The sequence below is a fragment of the Macaca nemestrina genome, chromosome 8 (genome assembly GCF_043159975.1).
Source record: "Macaca nemestrina isolate mMacNem1 chromosome 8, mMacNem.hap1, whole genome shotgun sequence".
Taxonomy (NCBI): Eukaryota; Metazoa; Chordata; class Mammalia; order Primates; family Cercopithecidae; genus Macaca; species Macaca nemestrina.
Genome location: NC_092132.1, coordinates 60,288,113 through 60,312,339, shown reverse-complemented (window position 1 = coordinate 60,312,339; position 24,227 = coordinate 60,288,113). Strand labels below are relative to the sequence as shown.

Sequence of the window (24,227 nt, the reverse complement as noted above, 5' to 3'; positions counted from 1 at the left end):
AACCGTCCCCTCCTAAATATTTAAAGTTATAGGTGAAGCCAATAATCTCAAATAAAATACACTTCTGCCTTTACAGTTCTTGGAATCCTCAGAATGCCACCCAAAAATGTGGCAGTGTAGGAAAAGCCAGGCCCACATCAAGGTGCACTCAGCTCCTGTCCCTGGCTTTTTCTCTCTTCCTTGCATCTGGCTTCATTCCGTACCATGAGGATTCTCATGCCACAGATATGTCTATTCAAACCTACATATCTAAGCGCTAGCCACATCTCCCATTCTGCAACCAGCCACTCCAAAGCCACCTCTTGGGCCAAGAGATGTACTCATCATTTGTGCAGTTCTCATTTTGGACCATAAATCTTGCCTGAGACCAGACTCAAGGAAAAGACTCATGCAGATTCTGCAAGTAAGTTGAACATTGTTTGGGAAAGGCATCCCTTCCCTCATGTTCTGGGATCCCAAATATCCAAAACATGGTCTAGATAAAAAGATGGTGCAAATTTTGCATAGGCGTGTTCCGTTGGACCCACAGACTCTCCATATAATGGAAAATATGATGGCAAATGGAGAACCAAAGCAAAGTAAGAACCCTTTTGTGTGAGTGTAAGGGTAATACTGTAGATTAAAATAGTTTATTGATTTTCCAGATAAACACTCTCTTTCTTTTTATTTTTTTCTCTAAACTTCTCTTCTCACTTCATTTCATTCATTTGATCTTCAATCACTGATACCCTTTCTTCCACTTGATCAAATCGGCTACTAAAGCTTGTGCATGCATCATGTAGTTCTCGTGCCATGGTTTTCAGCTCCATCAGGTCATTTTAAGGTCTTCTCTACACTGTTTATTCTAGTTAGCCATTCGTCTAATCTTTTTTCAAGGTTTTTAGCTTCTTTGCAATGGGTTCAAACATCCTCCTTTAGCTCAGAGAAGTTTGTTATTACCAATCGTCTGAAGCCTTATTCTCTCAACTCGTCAAAGTCATTCTCCATCCAGCTTTGTTCCGTTTTTATGTATCTTCCCCCAGTCAAAGGACCAATGGCAAGTCCAAGACAAGAAAATTTAAATTTTAAAAGTCAGGGATGTTGGACCCAGAGAAAGAGATGGAAAATTATTAGCAACATCCATACAATAAGACACAGACACCACCCTTTTCTAACAGTGTAATTTATTACATTAGAACATGGAGGTCCCATCACTGTGTAGCTGTCCTTAAGGAGGTCTGCATGTCAATCCAAAGCATGCACTATGCTTGTTCAAATCTTCTTCACTTTGAAATGCAATCTGTCCTACTAGAAAAAGTAACCATTTACAAGAGTTCTTAGCCAGTCCTCAGCACTAGGAATCCAGATTTCTTCAGAGGAATAAGCATTTGTTGATCTGGACAGTGGTACTACATAGGAAATTTTAAAAGTTGGAAAGAACAACCTATATAGGAAAGACTGGACTAAACTGGGCAAATGGAACTCTAATCACTCATACTGCAGGAAGAGGCAGAAAGGGAGTTTCTCAGGATTTCCCTGATTTAACAGCCTGCTCAGTGGCTGTTATGTCCACAATTTGTGGGTGTTCTCCACAGAAGTGGCACCAGGCCTCATTCAAAAATGAAGTGTGCCTATAATGCTTAGTGCTCCTCTCTGTCATGACCCTCTGGCTTCTTTCATTGCTTGCCCTCAGATGGTTGGGACCCCCATTATAATTTCATCTGTGCACTTCCATAGCAGATGTAATCATCACCAGCACCTCAACGACAGATCTGGGGCAGTCTTGCTGCAGCAAAAGATTGCTAATTTCTGAAATCATTAAATGTAAGAAATGCAAATAACTTTAGCTGGCATCTAACCCAAATCCTTCATTTTACAGATGGACAAGATGAAGTCTAAAAATATAAGTGACATATGCTTGATTACATAGCTTGGGACCTGAATCTAGGGAAGAGGAAAGGAAAATAAACAGAACTAGGTAATTGTAAACTATTAATATTCAATGGGTACTCTGATGGTTAATTTTAGATGTCTACTTGACTGGACTAAGAGGGACACAGATAGCTAGTAAAACATTTCTAGGTATACCTGTGAGGATGTTTCCAGAAGAGATTAGCATTTGAATCCATGGACTGAGTAAGGAAGATCCACCTTCAATGTAGGCAGACACTATCCAATTTGAGGGCCCAGATAGAACAAGAGGGCAGAGGAAATGGGAATTCATTCTCTCCAGGAGTTGGGACACCATTCTTCTCCTGCCCTTGGACATGAGAACTCCAGATTCTCAGCCTTTGGAGCCTCGGACTTGCAGTAGCGCCCCCTAGGTTCTCAGGTCTTCAATCTTAGACTGAGAGTTACATCAGTGGCTTCCCTGGTTCTGAAGCCTTAAGACTTGGATTGAGACACCCTATCAGCCTCCCTGGTTCTCCAGCTTGCAGACAACCTACTGCAGGACTTCTTAGCCTCTATAATCATGTGAGCCAATTTCCCTAATAAATCTCTCATCTGTCTATCTAATCTACCTATCTACCTATTATCTATCTGTCTATCTAATCTACCTATCTACCTATTATCTATCTATCTATCTATCTATCTATCTATCTATCTATCTATCTGTCTGTCTGTCTATCTGTCTATCTATTTATCTATCTAACATATTGGTTCTGAAAACTGATGTGAGAATTAAAAACTGAAACTGAGTCAAGTGCCTGGCACATTGTATGTATCCGAAAATCTGTTTTTAAGTTCTTGCTGTGCTACTATCTACCTTAATTACTTTGGGGGATGTTTCTCAAAATCTTTTGTTGTATCTCCGTTTCATTATTTTGACAATGGATATGATAATAATGGCAATGACCTCAAAGAAAGCTCTGTGCTGGACCTAGTTATCATTAAAGAGTTAAGTTGCAGTGTCAGTCATGGACAAATCATAAAATACAAGTAGACTCGGGACATCTGTGACCTGTCAAGACTCATGTCTCACTTGCTAAACCGCCAGGTCAAGCTATGTCTTTATGAGGAATAAGGAGGGCATTGGGGTGCATATTCCTTAAGCATCAGACATTTTCAGTTTCCTTTTATCAGGTACCATAATAAGAATGTATCTGATATATATAATGTGCCAGGCACTTGACTCCGTTTCAGTTTTTAATTCTTACACCAGTCTTCTAAAATGAGTATTTCTTAACCCCTTTTACAGAAGAGTGAATGGAGGCTCAGATAAGCTAAATGACTCCTAGATCACAGAGGAAGTGAAGGAAAGAGACAGGATTCAAGTCCAAGTTCTTTCCACCACACCAAGCTGCTTCTCGTATTTTATATATCTTTATGTACCCTACAATATAAGTGGTACAAAAGGTGGGCATCTATTAACAATCTGTTCATTTTAAAATAGCCTGTAGCAAGGCAGAATGATAATGAAATGGAAAATTGGCTACTCTCTTTCTATTGTTAGTGCCATGATAAAGCTGGTGGCCATCAGAGTAGTTCTGTTCAGTTCACAATAATGCGAATAACAACTCACTGTTCTAGTCACAAAGCACTTTTATAATCCCAAACTCAAATGCCTGTGAGGTCATTGCCATTATTATCATTTCCATCATCAAAATAATGAAATTGAGATACAACAAAAGATTTTGAGAAACATCTCCCAAAGTTATTAAGGTAGGTAGTAGTAGCATAGCAGTAAAAACAAGTTTTCTGACTATACCCCAAGCTTTTGATGAATCTGAATTTCTTTAAAAATTTGAAGGGCCTGTGAATACAGAGTAGTTTCTTACTAATGCAGTCAGTCAATGTACATTTATTATTTGGAAAATAGTAGAGAATCACAACTCTTATCTACCTCAACTGTTTTTAAACATTCATAGAAATTTAATCTGTTAATAATTGAGTTTGGGATGCCTGGAGCACTTAGAAAAATGGACTATTTTAGTGTCACAGGTGAGACAAAGAACAGGCTGAGAAGCTCATGAATCGCTGCATTCCTCTTACTGATGACAGAAAAACAAGAAATTCAGTGCTGCTAAAATTGGGCTTCAGAATCATTTTCATGAAAACCCATACATCCCTGAATTTCCTGAAAGAATATCTTTAGATCATGATTGAAGTCAAGTATGATTCTTTCAAAAGTTTTCCTTTAAGTAATTTTATTAGTAAAATTATTGTTTTTATATATATAATATATATACACTATATGTATAGTACATAGTATAGTATATATACATACATATACTATGTATTTTGTTACTATATATATACACACACACCCCATATATATAGTGTGTGTATATTCTGATTCCCATCCATAATGTTTCTACAGATGTATCATTTGGCTTAGATGAAAGCGAGCAAGCAAAAAGATGAATCACTTCATCTAATTATCTCCTCCTTAAAAAATAACTCTTTAAAGTGCTAATAAATACTTCTTTAAAATATATATATATATATATATATATATAGAGAGAGAGAGAGAGAGAGAGAGAGAGAGAGAGAGAGACAGATAGATATGGGGAATAATATATTGAAGGAATCTGTTGTATTTATCTTATTAATGTGGAATGGTAAAAATTCTTTTAGTATATGATACTAGTGTAATGAAGTTACAAGACTGGGTCTTTTTTAATACCAGAACTTGTGTTTCCAAATGAGTATTTGAAAATAGGGTAGAGTAGACATATACAAATGAAAAGTGAATGATGTTGTCAGCCCCCTGTAGACATTTTTATAATGCTGCCATTGTTGAAGCTTTTTAACTTCTTCTTTTAGAATTACTTTCAAAGTCAGTGGCATGTTCTTTTAAATGAAGGCAATGGTGGCAAACGCCCATTCTTTTGGCAGTCTTTTATTTTGGGAACAATAAAGCACTCATTTGTTTTCAATTCTAGTAATTATTGGGAGACTATGGAGTTATATTTAGAAGTCAGTACTTCACAGCCAAAGAAATCTTAACTTGAGAGTTAAGAAAACTATAAGTCTTAAGATGAAAACAATTCTAGACCTGACAGGTATGAGTTTTCCGCATTCAAGGGTGTTTTCAGGTTTGTTTGTTTGGTGGGGTGAGAGTGGTGAAGTGTGGAGGATTGTGTGTATTAGCAGCACATTCTTTCCATGGCCTTCTATTCCAACAGCAAAAACTATTTCAACTACATTGATATTTCCTGTTTTGATTTCTGTTGTCAGGATTATAGGTTAAAATGTACATATACTTCCCATTTACAATAATAAACTCAGAGAGGCACCAAATGAATTTTCTGAACCAAAGAGTTTCTCAATTTACATTTACTGAGTTCGTGCACCTAAAAACAACACAAGTCTCTGGTAAATCTTTCTTAAGACAAGACCTGTAATATTTTCATGTAATTATGAAGACTGTGCTAGTCTAAGCTGAGGATAAAATAGCATCTCTAGTTATAATTTAGTTTCATTTGGAATTAAATCACCTATTCATCATAATTAGTATTAGTTAGATTATGCTGTATGTTAGAACCTTTATACAGAAACAGAAACTTTTGGTGTGAAATGGTCCTAATGAATACAGAGCTTTATTTTTATCTAAAATACAGAGCTTTCTTTTATCTAAAAGTTTCTGGGCTCCAAAATAAGGTTCTTTGTTAATGTGAGGATCTTCAGGGGGATCTGACTATATGCCCCAAGCTTTTGATGAATCTAAGTTTCTTTAAAAATCTGAAGGGCCCGTGAATACAGAGTAGTTTCTTACTAATGAAGTCAGTCAATATACATTTATTATTTGGAAAATGGCAGAATAAATTACTATATTACTGACTCTCAGTCCAGGGTAGAACTACTTAGCCTCTCTGTTATTGGTTCATGTAAGGATAGTTCTAGAATATGTTATTTTCATTCAAAAGCATCAACCAATGGACCAACCATGAAGTTGAGTAATCTGAGACATAATTCCACAAGGATTTGAAACAAATAAAAATTTTAATGATAATAAAAATGAATGTAAGTATATTAAAAAGCAAAATTTTTAAATAATACTTTCCCTAATTTTAATATATTTCCACCTGCTGAACAAATTTTTCCACTTGATATTTCTTTAATTCAAATTATTTTGTATAAACCTAAGTTGAATTTATAGTTCATCTAGGAGTCTTAATGGAGCAAAAAGGCAAAAAATCACCAAATTGTTGTTATTCCATGTCAGCAAAATGACTACCATTGCTATAGATTTTGTAGGGGAGAAATCTGGCGTATTGATTATTTAGCATTACTTCAACTAGTGTTGTGTTGTGGTAGTGTTCCAGTAGGCAGACAGCTAGAGCTAGACATGACCAGGAGCGAGAGCCCCTGAGAAAAAGGAGGTCTGGATAATCTCACACCCCAGAGATCACCCGAAACATGCATGCAGATACGAGCCAAGAGGAGGGGAAAAACCTATACAGGAAGCAGTGCTCCTTAAGATGCCCAGTAATCACTCATTCTACAGTTAAGATGTCAGAATGTCACTAGGTACATGCTGATAAAAGGGAAGAGTTCAAAGGAGAAAATTTGTCAGAGATTCGCAGGCCCAGTAAGTATAGATTTGACCCGCTAAACAACCTTCCTAGGGGTGGCGGTAATGAGCAACGCAGCCATTAGATAAATTTGAGATCCAAACATCGAGCGCACGTGTGCACACCAACTAATAGTAAGGGAGGGTCCTACAAGTCTGGGGTAGGAACTAGGTGGGGAAAAGGCAGGGATTGAAGGCAGGAGCGGGAAAACTAGACAGAGAAAAAAGGCAGAGACTAAAGAAAGAGGAGCTAACTTCAAGAAAAAATCCAACAGCATCAAAACCCAACACAGAACTCTGGGGCTGCTGCTGGTTCACCCTCTTCTGGCAACCCGTTCGGCCTCACCTTTCAGTGTACTGTCTCTCTATCTATAAACTCTCTGCTCTCCATTTCCCTTCAGTAAAACTCTCTGTTATCTGAATTGTCACTCGGCCGAAATCTTTCTCCCCAGACAACTAAGAACCGTGGATTCCCTTACTACTTGGTAATGGGCACTTTCACAAGCTACTACTACTAACAGTACATTATTCACTATGTGCTATTAACAGCATATTATTCACTTTCACAAGCTACTACTACTAACAGCATGCTATTCACTGTGTTCAAAATGCTTTGTATGTATTAACACATTTAACACTCACAACACCCTGTAAGAAAGAACCATTCTTCTTCTTTTACAGATGAAGAAATAGAGGTACAGAGTGGTTAAGTAATAGGCAAAAATTGCATTTATGAAAAGACCAAAATGTTTCATTGAAAAGAAAATCTGTCAGACAAGGACAAAAATGAGCTATGTTTGCAATGAACAAGACAGAGATACTGGAGATAAACATTCCTTCAGATGGATCAGGCTGCAGACCCTATGCTCCCTCTAAAATCTTGCAGTGGGTAAAAACAATACGTTTTTTACAAGTAAGCAAACTTCAGTTTATACTGGGAGACTATACAAATGCACATTACATGGAATAAGAACTTGAATGCACAAATGCACATTAAGGAAGTATATTATTTAGAGGTCAAAAGAATTAAGTATTTAACTGGAATTTTAATTAGAATTCTGAGGAAATAATCATTTTTACTGAAAGGAATTGAATAAATGTATTTATTGAAAACAAAGAAGGGAACTGCTCACCTTTTAATTAATTTACAACTCAGAACCAAAGTCTTGTGGGCTTTGAGTATGCTCATTTATTAAAAGAATTGTTAAGTGGTTCTAACTGATTGCATGTCATTCATTACACTACAACTTTCAACAATTTACTCAATTGCCAATATTAAGAATAGTTCACTTATTGTGGATAAAACTGGGTTATGAGATCAGAACATATTTATCAAGTCTTAAAATTAATCCAAGGTATTCAATATTAAATTATAACTTGTATTACAAAACTACTTAGAGCAGTACTATGTTGAGCTTTATAGTTCTCTTTAATTAATGTTTAGATTTTTTTAGAAATGGTAATATTAGATTTTGTATAAGTAATAGATGTCATAAACATCAACATTATTAATTTTTTATTGGTAGATTATTAACTGAAGATATTTTTAACAAAATTTTAACTTTCAATAAGAATTTAAGAAAGAAGCAGCTCAACCAAAGCTGAAATATTTAGGGGCAGTTTCTTAGAGGACAGAGAAGGTGAGGCGACAGAATAATGGGTAGTCATTAAACAAGCCTGGGTGAGAAGAGGGAGAAATTCAAGTTAGATGCAGCTTAAAAAGACTAACGTTTTCTGTGACCAAGTATTTTCTGTAGTCTATTATTAGTCTAAAGTTTTGAATTCAAACTGTGCTGGTAGCAAGAGCAATTGTATTGTCATATTAGTTTTTCAAATAATTTTTATTGCATATATTTGAAGTTTACAACACGATGTTATGTGATACACATATGATTATATGTATATGTATATGGCTACTATAGTGAAGCATCTCACACACTTTTTTTGTGTGACAAGAGCAGCTAAAAATCTATTTATTGAACGAAACCCCCAATACAGTTCTATAACTATAATCCTCATGTTATATTATTGCATTATTGATTAAGTTTTTCATTACATTTAGTCTGAGTAAACAGCAGGCTGATAATTTTTATTGTATGTTTTTGTGGTTAGTATTTTCATGTACTATTCACATAAAACATTGTGAATCAAGGAAAATGATAGTGCTATTTTATTCTGCAATTTACTAACAGTTCTTTGTGCATTGTCTTTTGTTTGGAATCACACACTTAAGAATGAACTTAAAGAAAAGGAACATATATACTATGAAAATCAATCAGAATGACAAGAGGACCCAGAACCATGTTACGTATGTAGTACTTGAGAAAAATAGGGAATTGGAGCAAGAGAAAGAAAAGATCTGGGCTGTTATTTGGAAAAGGAAAGACAAGGAAGGAATGGGGTGGAAATTACAGATGTAGATTTGGACTCAATTGAAAGAAAGAACTAACAAGAGCTGTTAGGATGAAATGTGATGCCCCAGAAGGCATAGCACATTCCATCACTAGAGGTGTTTAAGGAAAAATGAGACAAGCCTCTGTCTAGAAAACTCAGAGTGATTTATCTGGATGACTTCTAAAGTCTCTTCAGCTGCAAAATTCTGATTCTTTCATCCACTCTGAAATTAGACTCGCCTATGAATGAGACTGGCCATGAGCATCTTTTGCAAAAACAGTAAGGAAACATCATTCTTCTCTAAATTATGTAAGATGTTGCTGTAACTCCCTAAATTTATGTTTTATTTAATTATTGTTTGTTAAAATATCAAAAACATTTCAATTCAATGTTGAATGCTTATTATTTTCCCATATTCATGAGTTCTTCAATAAAATGTTTCCAAAACTTAAAAGTTTTCCATCTTCTGATAAACAGCCCTAACATATTTCACGTGTATGAGGTCCACAGTGTATATTTAATCCCTGAAAAAGAAATGAGCTACTTTTGGGAAGTGCCGGTGTTCTTTTAGGCTGCCAGCACAGCACTGATGAAGAGCATGAGGGTTAAGAACACCGTCTTTGGCTTTGAACAGATGTGGATTCCCGTCAGGCTGTGCTGCTGACACAGCTCTGTGAACTTCTGCCAGCCAGCCTGCCTGCCTGAGCTTTGTTTCTTCATCTGTAAGACATAGGCATTATCACTGCCTATTTTGTAATGTTATTGTATGTTAAGTACTATAATACACACAAAGCACCTATCATCCTTTCTAACTTACAGTAATCATTCAATACGTGTTAGCTGCTATTATTACTGTTGCTATTACTATTAAAGGTTAAACCAAGAATATACAATAATTTTTTTACATTTTACAAAGCCCACAAAAATGTTACCTAGGAGTTCCTTGATATTCCAGTACTCACCTGGGTAGCAGTTCTCACAATTTGGAAAAAAAAATCATCTTTTGCTTCGTCTTTATTTTCAATTTTATAACAACTTTTTTGTCTATGTAATAAAGAGGTAAATTTTCAACATGAAAAACTTTCAAAATTGGTACCATGAATAGAGTTACACCTGACATCATAATAAATTTGGAGAAACACATTGTACTTAGTACCTATGTGTGATCTAAAAGTTACGCTTACTCTCAGCATGTTACATAGTATTTTGTAGTATTTGCCAAAGTATAATTGCCATATACCATTAATGTTAACTAAATTAACAGACATTAACAAGGTTATATTTTGGTCAATTACTTTCTTAAGCTAAAAGCATTTGTCCAAATTTTCTATACAATATATTTGAACAGAAATGAGATTACTCAGTTTCTAAAAATAGTATGCATAGCCACATGCTTACATTAATGAATTCATGTTCAGAAGTAGAATAGAAAAACTTCAAAACTTACCTGTTTTCTCTGATTTTAGAAGAAATATTTTCCAAAGAACTATGAAAATTTTTAGAAATTAATTTGTCACAAATTGAATATATTAAAATTCTATATTGATATAAGAACCATCACATATATATATTATATATTACATAAATGTACATATCATATATGTGTATATACATATAAATATGTCTTCCATCAGCATACCAGTTTGGTATCTACGCTTTCAGCCCTCCCTTTCTTCCTCCCCAATCTTAGTATACAATATAAAGAATTTGCCCCAGTTTGATTCATCCACTTTCTAGAAAGGCTCATTTTATAAACACATGTGTAGCCATAGCCATTTTTCCCTCAAATTCAGTGTGTTTTATGAACAAAAGCTTCCTTCTACAAAGGTGGGAACAGAGAAAGAGGAGATGTTTTACTCCACTAGGTAATAACATCCTTTTCTGACAAATTAATTAATTTGCCAATCCTTATAATATTATTGTAAATAAGTATATGAAACAATGTCATGGCTAATTTTTAGACACTAAAATGGAAGAAATAAAAAGGAAGAAGAGAAGAAAGAGAAGAAGGAGAAAATGTAAAGCAGCAGAAGATGTATTCTATTCCATACAATAAATCAAAAGGAAAATTCAGATGATAACCCAAGGCTAAGTCTTCTGACTTTGCATTTTATTTAATAGTTCATTCACTCTTAATGTAATATGAATATTTTGTACAGAAGTGGCTACAATTTTCTAAGTCTTTGAAACCAAAAGAAGGTCTAAATTGGCTCCTTAAACTTTATGCCATTAGTGCTATTTCTCAACTCAGTAACTGTATTTTCTAATTCAGTGAGTCATAGACCAATATATAAAAAATATTCATGAAAGACAAAGTACTCAGGCCAAAAAAAAAAGTGAGTAAAAATTCTAATGAAATAGTTGTAAAAATCCTAAACCAGTTCTGCATACTAAAAACATTTCAGATTGTCAAAGGAAGGAAGGAAGGAAGAAGGGAAGAAGGGAGGGAAGGAAGGAAGGAAGGAAGGAAGGAAGGAAGGAAGGAAGGAAGGAAGGAAGGAAGGAAGGAAAAGAAGAAAGAAAGGCTCGCTAAGTGATTAGCATCATTACTTTCAAGCAAAAATGTAACAAGTATTACAAAAAAATTAAAAACTATTATTGCGAGTCTCAGGAAGGTTGATTGGGGTTCAACAGATTGTGAAGAAACAAGGAACTCCAAAGCCTTGAACGTGACAGTAGAACAGAGAGGTTGAGAGCCTGGACCTTGGAGGTACAAAGGTCTGAGTGATATTGAAGGTCTACCACTTTGTAGCGACAAAAAATCATGTAAGTCTTCAGTGTCTCTGATCCTTAGTTTCCTCTTCTGTAAAATGAGAATGATAGTACTTGCCCCATAGGATTGTGATAATGAATGAAAAATACTTAGCAGAGTATCAGGCTAAGTATCAATTATCAATACATAAGGTCATTAAAACTAAGATCTCTTAAGCAAGATAGATGGCCATTTTACCTGCTTATTCGAGGATAACCAAAAGTAGTTCCTACTTCCAAAGAGCTTGACTCTGAGTATTCCAAAGGAGACTCTGTGTTCTGACAGTCCATAAAGCAAAGTAGAGGAAAAGGCAATAGGTAGAGAAAAAATTGCCTGTAGCACAAAAACGCCTAGATCTAGCTCCGCATTTTATTAGCATACTGAGAGAAATTTAAAGTAACCTGGTAGGGCCGGGCGCGGTGGCTCAAGCCTGTAATCCCAGCACTTTGGGAGGCCGAGACGGGCGGATCACGAGGTCAGGAGATCGAGACCATCCTGGCTAACACGGTGAAACCCTGTCTCTACTAAAAAATACAAAAATCTAGCCGGGCGAGGTGGCGAGCGCCTGTAGTCCCAGCTACTCAGGAGGCTGAGGCAGGAGAATGGCGTGAACCCGGGAGGCGGAGGTTGCAGTGAGCTGAGATCCGGCCACTGCAGTCCAGCCTGGGTAACAGAGCGAGACTCCGTCTCAAAAAAAAAAAAAAAAAAAAAAAAAGATAAAGTAACCTGGTAACGTAGTTCTTAAAATGGGATTTTTCTCACATCATTTTGACAATACCTTTCAATAGTCAAGGAAACACATACATTTGGAATCTAGTCTACCACAAAGAGCACATTTTTGTGGGAAAATAGTTTTTCTGTGTTGTCAATCCAAGAAGTCATTAGATGAGATGATATCAATAGTTCTTGAGAAGTGCCATGGATATAAAAATTATCATTTTAGAGACACTTACTTGAATAGTTTCATGCTGTCTTGTCAGAATCAGAAGTTAAGTAATTTTTCCAGAAAACTACAGAATAAAATAAATAAGCTCCCATCATAGTTGATGATGTTGACTGAGGAAAAAGAGGTGCAGTTGTAGATTAGGCACATTGAAACTTAATAACTTTGTAAAATATTTTATAAATAAATAAATGTCTCAGATGCATAACATGATATTTTTTCAAAAAGTCAATCTTTAGGCTAAGCACTTCATCTTTCAGTTTTACTTTTTGGATTCTATCAAAACTTTAGCCTTACAAATATAGCCTCTAGTAAGTATATTTTATTAAATAAACAACAATCTTATAAACTAAGTATTACAAATATTAGTCATGGTAAAATGACAAAGAACTAAGTAACTCACTCAGAGCCATCCAGGCCTTATGTTGTTAAGGGAAAGAATTAACCATCCTGGTTTTGAATGCTGAGGACACTTTTCATTACCTCTGCTATCTAACACATTAAGTTCTCTGAACTTGTTTTTATTTGTTGAATGGGGATAAAAACAACTACTTGCAAAGTTGCTGTGAGAATATGCAAAATGCATGGGAAGAGCTGGCACTTGTAGGCCCTCATTCGTCATCAGACCTACAAAAGCACGTTGTATAGACATTTTGCTACTTAAAACAAGTTTTGGAAATTGCTTATTGCCACAGGTGTTTTCCCACTGTCCAGGCTAAAGGAATCTCCTTCTTTGAAACAGATGCAGATTTGAAATAACCAAAACTTTTAATAGCATGGATTGTCCCTGTCAGGATACTAGACTGCCCATCAAGACTCCAGATCAGTTAGGATCCTGCAGATGTCTACTGAGTAGGTAGTCCTGCAAATGAGAACTGAAAACCAAAAGGCAAGGCTTGGTGTAGGCAATGGGCCAGGAACTCAGAAAGGGCTCAGGTCCTCTGGTTCAGAAATGAAGCTAGAAAAAAAGTTAGGCTAGTGGGGAAGAGAAGTTGTTCCATTTTTATCTGAAACAGTCCTGAGACTTTTATTCTAGAGATTCTAGGCAGATTCTCATGGATCCACACTGTCTCTAGAGTTTCCTTCCTTTATTCGATGGACGTAATGCCCCACATCTTTTAGCTTCTTCATTGGATGAAATAATTTAATGCAGTTCTATTGAGGCTCCAACTATTTAGTTACTTAAAAGTCTCCAAGTTGGATCTTTGCTCTTTTTTTTCCAGCAACAGCTCATGATTTTGTTATAATCTCTCTCCCAGCTCAGGGGCAATTGCCCAGTTCATCCCTTAATCTAGAAGATATATATTATCCTTTTTTACTTTCTAAAAATTCAATTCTCTCCTAGTTGCTTTCCTTTCCCTGCAGGAAATCTGCTAGTTGCTTTCCTTTCCCTGCAGCTGGTCATAATTAATAAATTATAAATTTTAAATTAGGCCAATCTCAGCTACTTCTCCTTAGCAACGTCTTAGCAATGACTCCGTAGGAGCTTGGTAAAAAGATTTCTTCAGAAATGATCCCAAGTTAAAATGTAATAGTTACTAAGTAGTAAAATGCAAATTTTCTTTTTTTTTTTTTTTTTGTTTTGTTTTTTCTTTTTTGTTTTTTGAGACGGAGTCTCGCTCTGTCGCCCAGGCTGGAGTGCAGTGGCGCGATCTCGGCTCACTGCAAGCTCCGCCTCCTGGGTTTACGCCATTCTCCTGCCTCAGCCTCCTGAGTAGCTGGGACTACAGGCGCCCGCCACCGCGCCCGGCTAATTTTTTGTATTTTTAGTAGAGACGGGGTTTCACCGTGGTCTCGATCTCCTGACCTTGTGATCCGCCCGCCTCGGCCTCCCAAAGTGCTGGGATTACAGGCGTGAAAACTGGTCATGTTTTAGATAAAAATCGAAGCTGTAAAGATATGTGTCTAGAAACTCCTATTAATTTAATGAAAAAGTCAAGACCTGGCACCAGCACCTAGGTCTTTTGATTTTTGTTTATTTTTTCCCATTATAGCATGTGCTTCTCCTCTTAAAAGTTCAGTGTTAATTGGACAAAATGCAGACTGTTTTTAATAGGATTACATAGAAACTTGGGGGGGGAAAGTTGTGTGGATTCCATCTGCTAGGCTCCGATGAGACAAATGAAAACATCTAGACGTCAGATTCATGAAGGTCATTGAGGGGTGGGGAAAGGATGGTTGATTTGAGGCAATCAATAAATCACAAAGCTGCATCCTTGATATATTCTACCAAGACAACACTTGTGAGTCACCTAATGTTATCTCCAACCATCAGATCGCAAATCTCTGTGTAAACAGGGGAAATTATTATCCCACTCCTACTTGCAAATATTAATTGCACAATAATGACATTTACATAATGAGTCAATGAGACAGTGGAACAAAAAAAGTCAGTTGAAAATGTGATTAAATAGGCATACAGTCCTCACAATAATAGTTTTGTATGATTAAGAGCAAACTTGTTCACACACTGCCAGAGACTAACCTATAGAGGTTTATTGAGCTGAATTCTATACAATGGGAGGTATGAGAGATACAAGATTAGCATTATGAGATGTGGAGCTTGCATTCTTATCAGGGTTGCAAAGTTAAACAAATGTAGAATAATTTAAGAACCTTTATAAGCACTCTAATTCTAAAGTGTGGGAACAGGTATGAAGTACTCAAAATCAACTAGCAGTTGAAATTAAATTCTCTCTTAAGATTTCTCCCTTTGTTTTTATTGTTTACTGTATTAATTAATATTCCACCAGAGAAATAGAACCAATATGATTTGATATATAACAGATTTTATATATAAGAGAGATTTATTTTAAGGAACTGGGACTTGGCTCATGCAATAGTGGGGTCTGATAAGTCTGAAATTGATAAAGCAGGTTAGCAGACTAGAAATTCAGGTGACAGCTGATGTTGTAGTCTTGAGACCAAATTCAGCTCAGGGAGGATTTTTATGTTGCAGTCTTGAGAATTCCTTCTTCAGAAAACTTCTGTCTTTTCTCTTAAGGCCTTCAACTGATTAGATAAAGCCCACCCACATTATGGAGAACAACTTGCTTTACTCAAAGTAAACTGATTTAATGTTAATCACATCTAAAAAAAAATCATCAGAGGAACATCTATACTGGTGCTTGTCCAAACAGCTAGACACCCTAACCTAGCCAAGTTTAAACATCACAATTATAGACACTCAATAATGAAGGAAATAAGTACTCATAAGGAAAATAACGCTCATTAAAGTACTTTCCACAACATGCGTTTTAAAAACACGGCCCCAAAATTCTCTGACATTCCTCCTGCTGAAAGGTTACAGGGAGCTCTGTCTCTCCATGTGGCTTGAGCTCTCACAGCATGGTGGCTGGGTTCAAAGTGTGAGTATGCCAAGAGGAAACTTCTGAGATGCATTTGAAGCTGCATTTTAGGAGGAAACTGAGTGATATTTTATGACCTAGCCTCAAAAGTCACATGATGTCACTTCTCCATGCTGTGTTGGTTGATGCAGTTACAAGTATTCCCTAACTCAAAAGAAGGGGAAAGAGATCTACCTTTCTCCGGGAGGAGTATCAAAGAATTTGGGGCCCATGTTTTTAAATTGCCACAGTTAATTAACATTAATTGAGCTGCTACTGTGTCCCATGCTGTGTGATCAACTTTTATGTATTTCTTTTAATCCTCCAACCTCTCTGAAATGTGATTATTACATATAAGTAAACGGAATGAGAAATATTAAATCTTCCCAAACTCCCACAGTCAGCAAGTGGCAGAGCCAATATTTTTACCTAGGCATTCCAACTCTAAATCCCACACATTTTGTATGACACAACCCTGTCTCCTATTTTTAAAAGAAAGAAATAAAGAAAAATAAAATCAAAGTTAATAAGAATATTTTTTGATAGCCACTTAAAGTAGACATTTTTGTTTAGGTCTACCCAGCATTCATTCATTCTTCTGATAATGCAGACCACAGGCAAATTAGAAAATGTCTCCTGTCTAGGCCCTGTGGATCATGCCATGGCAAGTGGAGCTCAGATGGATTTCAGACCCTAGTCACCATGTAGCTGGGCACCTTCCTGCAGTGAGCATCCTGTAAAACTGTACATGTTGCCATTGCCCCAAACCACCCTCATTCCTGGTAGAGGTAAACAGGGCCCACCTACACTCCAGCTGGAATATGTGACCCAGTTTGCCTAATGGGATCCATTTCACGGCTCTTGTTGAAGCCATTAGAAAAGAAAGCTATTTTCTTTTTGCAGAAACTTTAGCAGTAGGGTAATATAAGGCAAGAGCAGCTGGGGGGCCACCCTACAAAGCTTGAAATAAAACCTCCATAGAGGAAAGCAGGACAGGAATGGGGGCTGCATCCTTGGATTCACCCTTACTTGAAGCCAGGACTATCCCTTGACTCTGCAGATGCTTGAGTGAATAATCATCCTACTTTTATTTTCATTTAAAAACAAGTTTATGTTGAATTTATGACACTCATAATCAATTGTCCTAACTGATATATCCCCATGGTCATAATTTCACTTTCTTTATCTATTTAAAAAAAACAGAAAAATCTTGAAAATCCTTTCTAGCAGCGGTTCAACCAATGGTCTCTAAGTATATGTGCAGATACGTGTCTGCACATATACAGAGAGAAAGAGAAGGAGAGAGGTAGTGGGCGGATAGAGAGACGTATATATTTCTATATAATTGGGCCTTAATTTTCTCATCTTTACAACTAGAATATAGAACTGCAGTGTCTTCAATTTCCTTCCAAAGCTGATTCTGTGATTTTCTATGGATAAGGGCAGAAAATATCCTAATTTATTTCTGTTCAGATCTCTAAACAACTCTGTAGCACTGCCACCTGGTGACCATTTGCTTCAGCTGTTGTATTAGTCTGTTTTCACGCTGCTGATGAAGACATACCCAAGACTGGGAAGAAAAGGAGATTTAATTGGATTTTCAGTTCCATATGCCTGGGGAGGCCTCAGAATCATGGGGGGAGGTGAAAGGCACTTCCTACATGGTGATAGCAAGAGAAAATGAGGAAGAAGAAAAAGCAGAAACTCCTAATAAACCCATCAGATCTTGTGAGATGTATTCACTATCACAAGAATAACACGGGAAAGACCAGCCCCCATGATTTAATTGCCTCCCCCTGGGTCCCTCCTACCACATGTAGGAATTCTGGGAGATACAATTCAACTTGAGATTTGTGTGGGGACAAAACCAATCCATATCATTCCTTCCCTGGCCACTCCAAATCTTATGTCCTCACATTTCAAAACTAATAGTGCCTTCCGAACAGTTCCTCAAAGTCCTAATTCATTTCAGGGTTAACCCAAAAGTCCACAGTCCAACGTCTCATCTGAGAAAAGACAAGTCCCTTCTGCCTATGAGCCTGTAAAAACAAAAGCAACCTAGTTACTTCCTAGATATAATGGAGATACAGGGATTGGGTAAATACAATCATTCCAAATGGGAGAAATTGGCGAAAACAAAGGGGTTACAGGTCCCAGGCAAGTTCAAAACCCAGCAGTGCAGTCAAATTTTAAAGTTCCAAAATGATCTCCTTTGACTCCAGGTCTCACATGCAGGTCACGCTGATGCAAGAGGTGGGTTCCCATGGTCTTGGGCAGCTCCACCCCTGTGGCTCCCTCCCAGCTGCTTTAATGGGCTGGCATTGAGTGTCTGCAGCTTTTCCAGGCAAAAGGTGCAAGCTGTCAGTGGATCTACCATTCTGGGGTCTGGAGGACAGTGGCCCTCTTCTCATACCTCCACTAAGCAGTGCCCCAGTAGGGACTCTGTGTGGGTGCTCTGGACATCATATTTCCCTTCTCCACTGCCGGAGCAGATGTTCTCCATGAGGGCCCCACCCCTGAAGCAAACTTTTGTCTGAGCAACCAGGCATTTCCATACATCTCCTGGAATCTAGATGGAGATTCCCAAACCTCAGTTCTTGACTTCTGTGCACCCACAGGCTCAGCACCATGTGGAAGCTGCCAAGGCTTGGGGCTTCCACCTCTGGAGCCACAGCCCAAGTTCTACATTGGCCCCTTTCAGCCACAGCTGGAGCTGATGGGACACAGGGCACCAAGTTCCTAGGCTGCACACAGCATGGAGACCCTGGGCCTGGCCAGGAAACTACTTTTTCCTCCTGGTCCTCTGACATGGCCTGGAGACATTTTCCCCATTGTCTTGGGGATTAACATTAGGCTCCTTGCTACTTATGCAAGTTTCTGCAGCTGGCTGGAATTTCTCCTCAGAAATGGATTTTTCTTTTCTATTGCATCATCAGGCTGCAAATTTTCTAAACTTTTATGCTATTTACCTTTTAAAACAGAATGCTTTTAACAGCACCGAAGTCACCTTTTGAATATACTATGCAGCCATAAAAAGGGATGAGTTCATGTCCTTTGCAGGGACATGGATGAAACTGGAAACCACCATTCTCAGCAAACTATCACAAGAACAGAAAACCAAATACTGCATGTTCTCACTCATAAGTGGAAGTTGAAAAATGAGAACACATGGACATAGGGAGGGAAACTTCACACACCGGGACCTGTCAGAGGGTAGAGAGCTGGCGAGGAGGATAACATTAGGAGAAATACCTAATGTAGGTGATGGGTTGATGGGTGCAGCAAACCACCATGGCACGTGTATACCTATGTAACAAAATTGCACCTTCTGCATATGTATCCCAGAACTTATAGTATAATAATAATAATAAAGGAAATTTCTTCTGCCATGTACCGTAAATCATCTCTCTTAAGTTCAAAGTTCCACAAATCTCTAGGACAGGGGTAAATGCTGCCAGTCTCTTTGCTGAAACATAAGAGTCACCCTTGCTCCAGCTTCCAACAAGTTTTTCATCTCCATCTGAGAGCACCTTAGCCTAGGCCTTATTGTTCATATCACTATCAGCATTTATCTCAAAGTCATTCAACAAGCCTCTAGGAGGTTCCAAACTTTTCTACATTGTCCTGTCTTCTTCTGAGCCCTCCAAACTTTTCCAACCTCTGACTGTTACTCAGTTCCAAAGTCGCTTCCACATTTTCAGGTATCTTTTCAGCAACACCCCACTCTACTGGTACCAATGTACTGTATTAGTTCATATTCACACTGCTGATAAAGACATACCCAAGACTAGGAAAAAAAAGAGGTTTAATTGGACTTACAGTTCTACATGACTGGGGAGGCCTCAGAATCATGGCAGGAGGTGAAAGGCACTTTTTACATGGTGGTGGCAAGAGAAAACGAGGAAGAAGCGAAAGGATAAACCCATCAGATTTCATGAGACTTATTCACTATTACAAGAATAGCATGGGAAAGATTGGCCCCCATGATTCAATTACTTCCCCCTGGGTCCCTCCCACAACACATGTGAATTCTGGGAGCTACAATTCAACTTGAGATTTGGGTGGAGATACAGCCAAACCATGTCAGCTGTTTTTGCCCTTCTGATCAACAAAGGAATTAATGCAATTCCAAAAACTTTTGAAATAATATTTCAGGCCTCAAACATATGAAACTGAAATACATAAGTACATTTTGATAAACATTTTATTGAGTATCTACTGAACACAAGTCACTATAAAGAGCATATGAAAGTATCTAAGCAGTCTTGGAATTTTGAGGGCTTTTTTCCCCTTTTTTGTGGAGAAAGGAAACTAATCTATCTAACTAACTAAGGAAGCTAACTAATTGTCTTGCCCAGGCTCATCTCAAACTGCTGGGCTCAAGTGATCCTCCTGCTTCTGCCTCCCTAAGTGCTTAGATTACAGGCATGAGCTGCCATATCCATATAGTCTAGGAATTTTGATCCTATGAGGACATCCTATGGTCCATACTATAAGAAGATAGCAAAAGAAAGTTATAGATAATAATTAACTAGAAGGCCACAAGTGCCTGAGGAATTCTGAAGATATTAGAAGAAGTGCATCAACACAAGTTTGTTGTCTACAATGGGATAGTCATTCTAGATGGAGAGAAAAGCATGGGCAAGAACAATGCAATGATTCATTATAGAATATATTTTAGGAATAACTACAGACCACTTACAGTGGAGCATAGATGTGCTCAGGGGACTACTAGGAGGAAAGGCTTTTAAAAAAGTAGTTGTAGGTCATATTTTAGAGAAACTTGAAGGTCAGTATAAGCAAGCAGAGCACAGAATGGAAAGGTGGTGAGAGATCAGAAATAAGAATACTGGCTAGGGTCTAAGAAAAACATAATGCCATAAGGGCCTAACCTAGGGTAGTGGTAGCAAGAACACCAGATAAAAGAAACATATTCAAGAGATATGTCTGAGTTAAACTCCAGAGAGTTTAGTAATTGATTAAATTTGAATTAGAACAAAGGAACTCCTTATGATGGAGAAGTGTTATCTTGGACTTTTGAGCACAGATGACCACAAAAACAGGTGGTAAGCTATTAAAAATATGACTCAGGAAGAGGAGCTTTTGGCGGTGGGAAGAGGAAGTGGAAGAATATCTTAAATTCAGACTTAGGCTAAGGTGGAGTTCAGAAGGATTTCTGGTTTAAAATACACAAAGTGTACCTGGAAATAAAGGCTTCAGTCTCAAGGGACTATCTGGAAACAAAGGGTTTAGAACCATCTTTGAAATAATTGTTAAGCTAACAAAAAGAGATATAGTGGCCAACTAGTAGAATAGAAAGAAGAGTAAGTGCAAAACACTGAAGAATGCCAAATTTTAGAGGATAGAAAGAGAAAAATAAGTCAGTAGAGAAAACAAAATATTAGACAGCAAGGGAGTATCAGGATGGGGCTGTGTCATAGAAGTCAAGAGAGAAAAGCATTTCAAGAAGAAAATCAATACAGGAAAATTCATCCAGGAATCTGAAGGAGTGAAAGAATAAAAAATAAACCATTGGTTGAACCACTTGCTGATGTTAAGAGAACTGTTTTAGTGAAATTCTGGGGACAAAAGCAGGAGAAGAAGAAGAACTAACTCATGAGTTCAGGCAGAGTTCGCACCCTACTCTCATGAAATTTAACATATTTGGCTGAGTGTGGTGGCTCATGCCTATAACTCCAGTGCTTTGGGAGGACAAGGCAGGAAGATCACTTGAGCCCAGCAGTTTGAGACCAGCCTGAGCAACATAGGAAGGAAAATTAGTCAGATGTGGTGGTGGGTACCTGTAGTCCCAGCTTCTCAGGAGGATGAGGTGGGAGGATGGCTTGAACCCAGAAAGTCAAGACTGCAGTGAGCCATGTTCACACCACTGAACTCCAGCCTGGTCAATAGAGTGATACCCTGTCTCAAAAGCAAGAAGGAAGGAAGGAAGGAAGGAAGGAAGGAAGGAAGGAAGGAAGGAAGGAAGGAAGGAAGGAAGGAAGGAAGGAAGGAAGGAAGGAAGGAAGGAAAGAAAGGCGGGAGGGAGGGAGGGAGGGAGGGAGGGAAATTTCATATACTAGGGGAGGAGAGAGATAAGATAACATAAGAGGGAAAAGGCCAAGCGAAGTTGTTTTTCCTTAACTGGGAAGCGACAAGTGTGTTTATAGGTGGAAAGAAGAAGTTTAAAGAAAGGAAGACACCTAAAATAACAAAAAAGGAGACATCACTTGAAGAGGCAAAATTCCAAATACAAGGGTCAATGCATCAGGACACAACTGGATGATTTATATTTGGAAAGGAGAAAGTAATAATTCTTCTCATATAGAATAATATCAGAATATAGGGAAATCAAAGAATAATTTTATGGCAGAGAAAACATAAGGTCCCATAAGCTGTCACTTAGATTCTTATTCTCAACAAGTAAGATGGGACCATAGGGGGTGACTGTCTTGTCCCAACTTACCCAGGACTTTCCCAATTTTAGCCCTGAAAGTCCACTTCCCAGGAAATCCCTTGGTCCAGGGCAAGCAGGGATGATTGGTAACCATAATTGTGTATCCATGGAGTGTTGCTGATGTCATGTGAGTTTGTATCTTATTGAGATGAAAAACAATTTTTTATGAGGAAACTTAGCGGGAGTTAATCAGAAATGGATAAATAGATTGCTGATTAAAAGTGATGGACCATTTTATTAGACAATAGGAATCTGCAGTATCAATCATCAGGGTCTCCTCTGCACAGGTTTATGCTCAGCATAAACTGAGAAAGGAGCACAAACTGAGCATAAAGGAATGGTTCTTGCAGTGCAAGTGATCTTTCACTCCTGAATCCCATCTCTCTGGCTTCCCTGCAGGCCACTTCATTGGACCTCCTCTCACAAGACCACTTGTGACATCCCTGTTATTAAGTCCTAATTATCACTTGTGACATCTTGTTGCTTTGTAAGCTTCCCATTTCATGAAATCTCTATGCCGTTTGTCACAGTTGTCTACTCCCTCCTGGGAAAATTTTGCTTTCCTAATTCTTTTCATATTTGGCCTATAATTATGCCTACATTTGCCTTCCCTAATTCACTTTTCACTTTATTGTCTATTTTGTCTATTCCAGAGTTAAGTCCTCTCCAACTACTACTTCTTAATCCAGGACATATAAAATTCAACAAGTGTGAAACCAAATTTATTATTTATCTTAAAATCCATTCTACTATATGACCTGTTCAGCGCCATGATTCACTCAGTGCCCACGCTAGAAACCTGGGAATAGTCAATTCATCCCACCTCCTCTTCCTACAGTATTAACTTGATCACTGAATTCTTTTCAATTAACTTGCCTTACATCTCTCATGTGCTTCCCTTTCTTACTGGTACTGCCACAGTCCATTCTTCGTAACTTCTCAGTTGGATTGCCATGGGCAAGAGCCTGAGCAAAGATTGAAGTGCTGACACTTAAGTTAGAAGGTGCAAGGTAGGAAAGGTGAGAATGAACAAAAAAAAAGCTGCAAGGCAAGGAAAGACTTGAAACAACATGCTACATGGCCCTGCTGGCCAGCATTTTACAACATACTGCAAAGAAACACGTCACATCTCTCAGCAGTGCACTAGTTCAGCAAGGAGGACTTTCTGAATGGTTGCAAGAAAAAGCATACCTTATAGGAAAGTAAAAAGGAGAGGGAATTTATATCTTGGTTTCTTTCTTCCTCCCACTTCTCACTGACCAAATTCCATCCTGTTGGGCTGCGAGTCTCCACAGTCCAGGTTGTATCATCAAGTTACCTAATTTAGCATTTGATCCATGTCTGGAGGTTTGGGGTGACTCAGCATGGATAGAGATAAACATGGTGGGGCAAGGGAAAACATAAAAGCCACAGAGGCCCAAGGCTGAATTTGGATTTCAGTCACTCGTCAAAATTTTAATTTGGGCAAGCTAGGGAGTTTGTTTAGGCTTCTAGTAGGTGATACATTTAGAGTGCGAAGATTGTTTTCAAATTGAGAAAAAATGTCTTTCTTGTATCTCTGAACTAGATTTCTTCTATCTATAAACTAGAATATGTTGAAGAATGTTCTGCAGGCTAGTTTCTGGCCCTGAACATTTCTCACTTGTTCCTCCTCACTCTCTTCCTTCTTCTAGTATTGGACACCATGGACACATTCTTATCACAGTATGATTCCAGGTCCTACATCTTCATGTCTTGATGTCAGTGAGTTGATGCAACAGGTGATAGTTTTTGTGGAAGTTATTCAGCAATACCCGCGAAAATTTAACTATACACGGAAGTGACTATGAACCATGTAGTAT

General features: G+C 37.8%; 1 long non-coding RNA gene across 1 annotated transcript in view; it reads right to left on the bottom strand.

Annotated features, from left to right (window-relative positions):
• Positions 1-1,180: 1,180 nt before the first annotated feature.
• Positions 1,181-24,227, bottom strand: part of LOC105477133 (uncharacterized) — an 86,680-nt gene continuing 63,633 nt past the window's right edge. The window contains exons 5-7 of the long non-coding RNA XR_984489.2: positions 12,596-12,698; positions 9,853-9,934; positions 1,181-1,788 (exon numbers count right to left, since the gene is read on the bottom strand). This is a non-coding gene — a long non-coding RNA (uncharacterized lncRNA). The remainder of the gene's footprint in view (positions 1,789-9,852; positions 9,935-12,595; positions 12,699-24,227) is intronic.